This window comes from Leptopilina heterotoma, unplaced genomic scaffold (genome assembly GCF_015476425.1).
Source record: "Leptopilina heterotoma isolate Lh14 unplaced genomic scaffold, ASM1547642v1 Lhet_425, whole genome shotgun sequence".
In the NCBI taxonomy this organism is placed as follows: domain Eukaryota; kingdom Metazoa; phylum Arthropoda; class Insecta; order Hymenoptera; family Figitidae; genus Leptopilina; species Leptopilina heterotoma.
Window position 1 is genome coordinate 140,835 of NW_025111079.1, and position 5,885 is coordinate 146,719.

Genomic DNA, 5,885 nt, shown 5'->3' on the forward strand with positions numbered 1-5,885 from the left:
CAAAAAAAGTAATTAAAATTGTATTTAAAATAATTGATTTCTTTTGAACAATTTTATTAGAATCTTTGAAAATAATTAAATACCTGTGGAAAATTTTAATATTTTTGTAAATAATTGAATTCTTCCAAAGAATTTTTTAAAAATATTTTTTTACATGATTATTTTTGAGCAATTCTTGTAAAATGGTTATAAGAATAATTGAAATCCTGCAATGAATTTTATTATTTATGAAAATAATTGAATAGTTGCTATAAGAATTTTATTAAAATTTTCAAAAATAATTGAATTTCCGTGGAAAATTTTGTTATTTTCAAAAATAATTGAATTCTTCATAAGAATTTTTTAAGTACATTGTTTTAAATAATTTTTTCAAATATAATAAATATGAAAATTTTATTTTAATTAAATGAATTCTTGTGAAAAACTTTATTGTTTATTTGTGAAAATAATTAAATTTTTCGATTATAATTAATTGAAAATATAGTATTATAAAAATAATTGAAATTCTTCGATGAGTTTTATTATTTATGAAAATAATGGAATTCTTGTTTCGAATTTTATCAAAAATTATTTTACAAAATTGAATTTCGATGAAAAATGTTATTCTTAGTGAAAATAATTGAATTATTGTAAAGAATTGTATATAAATTTTGTTAAATAATTGTTTTTTTGAAATTTTTTTGAAAATGATATTCTAAATTAATTGAATTTCTGTGGGAATTTTATTATTTATGAAAATATAATTGAATTTATAATGAATTTTATCAATTTTTTTTTTAAATAATTGAATTCTTTTGCGAAATTTTATAAAAAATTCTAGATATTGAAAATAATTGAATTTCGAATATTTTTTGAAAATAATTGAATCGTTTTAAAGAATTTGATTGTAATTTTTGAGAAGAGTTTTTTGATTTCTGATATATTAGCGAATTTAAAGTAGTGAAAATTCTTTAAAAAAAAAACAGAAATAGTAGCTTTTAGTGGCTGTTTACAAAATAATATATTCTTAATGGCGAAAATCGTATTATTTATATATAAATAACACGATATTGTTTACAAACAATATTAAAGTGAAAAAAAGATAATTTGTATCAAAAGGGAAAATTGTCACTAATTATGTTGGTTTTAACTTTTTAAGTTAAACAATAAGTAAAAGTTTCAATTTCATTTCTGTCGTAGCTACCAACGTGTGTTGGGTGTATATATAACGAGGAAACTAAAAGTTTTGACCACGTCTCGTAAACCCAAATTTAGCTTTTAGGGCTACTGAGAGAATTCAGTTTAGTGAAGTGAAGCAACCCACTTTTCCAAGTGATGAACAAATTTGCAGCTTTCGGCAGGGAAAACCAGTTTTTGAGTAATTCAATTATTCAAATTTTATTTACGAGTCCGTTGAATTAACAAAACAGGAATAATATTTCACTCGTGAAACACTTCAAAGTGTTTTATATTCAATTAAATTTATTTCCCTAATTAACAAGATTTCTCACCCCTGTTCCAAATAACGAAAAAAAAAGAATTCTTCTATTTAAAAAAATCTCACAATTTTACCAGAATGATTCTACAAAATAATTCTAGTTAAAATCTAGTGATAATTCTGTAAAATTATCAATCAAAAATCTTACAATTTTTTACCAGAATGATTCTATAAAATAATTCTAATTAAAATCTAGTGATAATTCTGTAAAATTACCAATCAAAAATCTCACAATTTTTACCAGAATGATTCTTTAAAATAATTCTAATTAAAGTCTAGTGATAATTCTGTAAAATTATCAATCAACAATTTAAATATTTGAGAGAAATAAATGATTAGTTTCAAATAAATTAATAATTATGTTCAAATAAATTCATTTACTAGATTCAATTAATTATTTACTTGATCCAATTATAAAAATGAGATTTTTACTTCAATAACTAGTATAATAAACAAAAAATGTTTTGACTCAATTCAAATAAAAAATATTTACTTGGTTCAACTAATTTTTATTTTGTCCTAAAAAATGAATATTTCATTCGAATAATTCCAGTTATTTGAATCAAATATATTTTTAGATCCAAATAAAAATTTGGACTTTGTAGGTATTTTTTAAATAATTTGAATTGAGTCAAATATTTTTTTTTTTTTTGTAACAAAATAAAAATCCCATTTTCAGGGGAGGGGGTTATTAGTAAAATATTAAAAATTTAAAATACTAATTAAAAAATGTAAAAAAAAAACTAAAATGTAAAAATTCAATTAAATTTAGAAAGATTGAATAGAATCCACCTGTGTGAAGCATTATTATTTACGAATGAAGAGATAAAATGTGAAAGAAACCGGATACAGGAAGCTGCTTCGAGTAAAAGAGCATAAGAGAGAAAAAGAAAGAAAAAAAAAGAGTATAAAAGGTAGAATGAAAAAGCAGGAGATTTCTTTAATCGAGTCTTTTGTCAGAGTCGATCCTAAGCCACAGATTTACGCTTAGAAGTAGTGTCTTTGGTCACGAGCAACGACACAGCAATAGCAGCAACAGCAGCATTATAGAGACTCGTTTACTTGGTTCAAGGCTTATAATTACTCGACCTGCAAGTAGGTCGCTTTCTCCTCAACACTATACACGCCATATTGCGCGGTCTCTCTGTTTTATTCCGCGAATCTCCATGCCTCACTGCTCTACCTCCCTTCATATCGCTATCTTTCTGTCTACACACTTCATTCTCTCATTCTTTTTTTCCCTCTCTTTTCCACAATAAATTACAAAAAAAAAAAAAAAAAAAATGTTTCAAATTTATTTCAACTTTGAAAACTTTATGTCATCTAATAAATTAAACTAGTACTAAATTAAACATTAACTTTATATTTTATTTCCTTATATTTTTATTTTGTTTTTATTTACTTTGTACATCTGAATATAACTTTCGTATACTCTCTAAATCTGAATTAGTAGAAAAGTTTACTAATTTGAATAAGTAACAGAATTTTTGCTTTTGAATAAAGTTTACTAATAAATTAGTAGAAATTACTATTTATTACTCAAATTTACTAATTCAATAGCAAAAATTCAGTCACTAATTAAATAGCAAAAAGTCATTCACTAATTCAAATTAGTCAACATTTTTACTAATTCAAATTTAGAGCGAGTAAGTTGTAAAATAAACATTTACTCAATAAAGTTACTTCGGTATATTTTTTTATTCCATTTGGTTATGTCAATTTATTTAATCTTTTATTCTTAATAAGTAAAAATGTTCACTCATTTATAGTGACTAAGTTTTTGTTTTTGAATTAGCAAATAAATTATAAACTGCTAGAGATTACTATTTATTTTACTAATTTTTTTTTCAGTTATTTTACTAATAAATAGTAATTTCTACTAATTTATTAGTAAAATTTACTAATTCAAAAGCAAAGAGTCAGTCAATTATTATTTTCTACAATTTTTAACTAAAATTCTTCATTAAATCAATTATTTTTAGTAATTTTCGAAAAAAAATTTTGAGAATTTTCAAATCCATTTGTTTACAATTCCATTTTATGAAATTTCGATTATTCGGAAATTCTTCAATAAAATATATTTTAGAAAATAAAAACTTTAAATATAATATAAAAAAATTCAAATAAACTTTTTCAAAAATAGTAATTATACAGAAATGTAAAGTTAACACTATAAAAAATTCAAATTTTCAAAGATATTAGTTTGAAATCTTTTTAAAATTCAATTATTTCTAAAAATTAAGACTATAAGGCTTTTAATATTCAATTATAATCTAAAAATATAACTGAAATTCCTTTTTCAATCAATTTTTATTAGAAAATTCTACGAGAATTCAATTATTTAAATTCAAAAATAAATATTTTTTTTAATAATTGAATGTTTCTCAAAATTTAGTTGTAATAAAAAATTTTAATAAAATTTTTAAGAATAATTACATTTTTCGGGGAATTTGATTAAAATTGTGTTAAAAATAATTGAAATTCTGTGATGAATTTTATTACTTATGAAAATAATTGAATCCCTGTAAAAAAAATGTATTATTTATGAAAATAATTAAATTAATGCGAAGAAATTTATAAAAAAAATTTTAAACAATTGAATTCCTCTGAAAGTAGGTAATTGAATTCATATGGAGAATTTTATTTAAATATAGTAAATACGGAAAATCATTGAATTCAGGAAAATTTTTGAAAATAATTGAAATTTTGCCAAGAATTTTATGCAAATTTTTGAAAATAATTGAATTTCGAAGAACAATTTTATTATTTGTAAAGATATTTGAAATTTTGACAAGAATTTAACTAAAATTTTTAATTAAAATTTTTGAATAAATAAATTATTTTTAATAATTTTTGAAAAAGATTTTTGAGAATTTTCAAATTCATTTGTTTATAAGTAAAATTCATTTTTAAATCATTTTTTTATTAAAAAATTCTACTAGAATTCAATTATTTAAATACAAATATAAATAATTTATTGAATAATTGAATGTTTCTTAAAATTCAATGCTGATAAAGAATTTTATCATCAAATTTTTAAATAATTGAATTCTTTTGACGAATTTCAATCATTTTTTAAAGAATAACTACATTTTTCGAGAAATTCAAATTTCAGAATTCAGAATTTCAATTATTTAATTGAATTGAATTTTTTAATGAATTTTAATAGAAAAATTTTATTAAAAATAATTGAAATTCCGCAATGAGTTTTATCATTTTTGAAAATAATTGAGTTCCTAAAAAGAATTGTATTATGTATACGAAAATAATTGAATGCTTGTAAAAATTTTATTATTTATGAAAATAATTGAATTATTACGAAGAAATTTATAAAAAATTTGTAAATAATTGAATTCCTCTGCAATTGAAGAATTTACGAATAATTGAAATTTGTAAAATTGAATATTGTTAACAAATGGATTTGAAAATTTGTAAATAATTGAATTCCTCTGAAATTTTTATTATTTATGAAAATATTTTAATGTTTGAAATAAAAATTTTTGAAAGCAATTGAAATTTTGCCAAGATTTTTTTATTAAAACTTTTGAAAATAATTGAATTTCGGAGAACAATTTTATTATTTGTAAAGATATTTGAAATTTTGACAAGAATTTTAAAAAAAATTTTTCACATAATTGAATTTATGCAAAGAATTTTATTACTTTGGAAATAATTGAATTTTGAAAATTCAATTATTTTTCTAAAAATTCATGTCGTAATGCTTCTAATATTCAATTATTTAAATACAAAAATAAAAAATTTATAAAATAATTGAATATTTCTTAAAATTGAATTACCATAAAGAATTTTATCAACAAATTTTTAAATAATTGAATTCTTTTGACGAATTTTAATAAAATTTTTAAGAATAATCGCATTTTTCGAGGAGTTTGATTAAAATTATATTAAAAATAATTAAAATTGTACGATAAATTTTATTATTTATGAAAATAATTGAATACTTGCTAAGAATTTTATTAAAATTTTCAAAAATAATTGAATTTCTTAGAAGAATTTTATTATTTATGAAAATAATTGTATTATTGCGAAAAATTTTATTAAAATGTTTAAAAAGAATTGAATTTCTTCGATGAGTTTGATTATTTATAAAAATAATTAAATTGTTGCTTAGAATTTTATCAAAAATTTGTTTAAAAAATTGAATTTAATTGAAAAATGTTATTATATTAGTGAAAAGAAATGAATTCTTGTGAAGAATTAATTGTATAAAAATGTTGTTAAATAATTGAATGTTTCTTAAAATTGAATTCTCAAAAAGATTTTTATTATTTATTAAAATAATTAAATGCTTCCGTAGAATTTTATGAAATTTGTTTTTTAAATAATTGAATTCTTTGCAATTTATGAAAATAATTGATTTCATTGGACGAATTTTCTTAAAATTTTT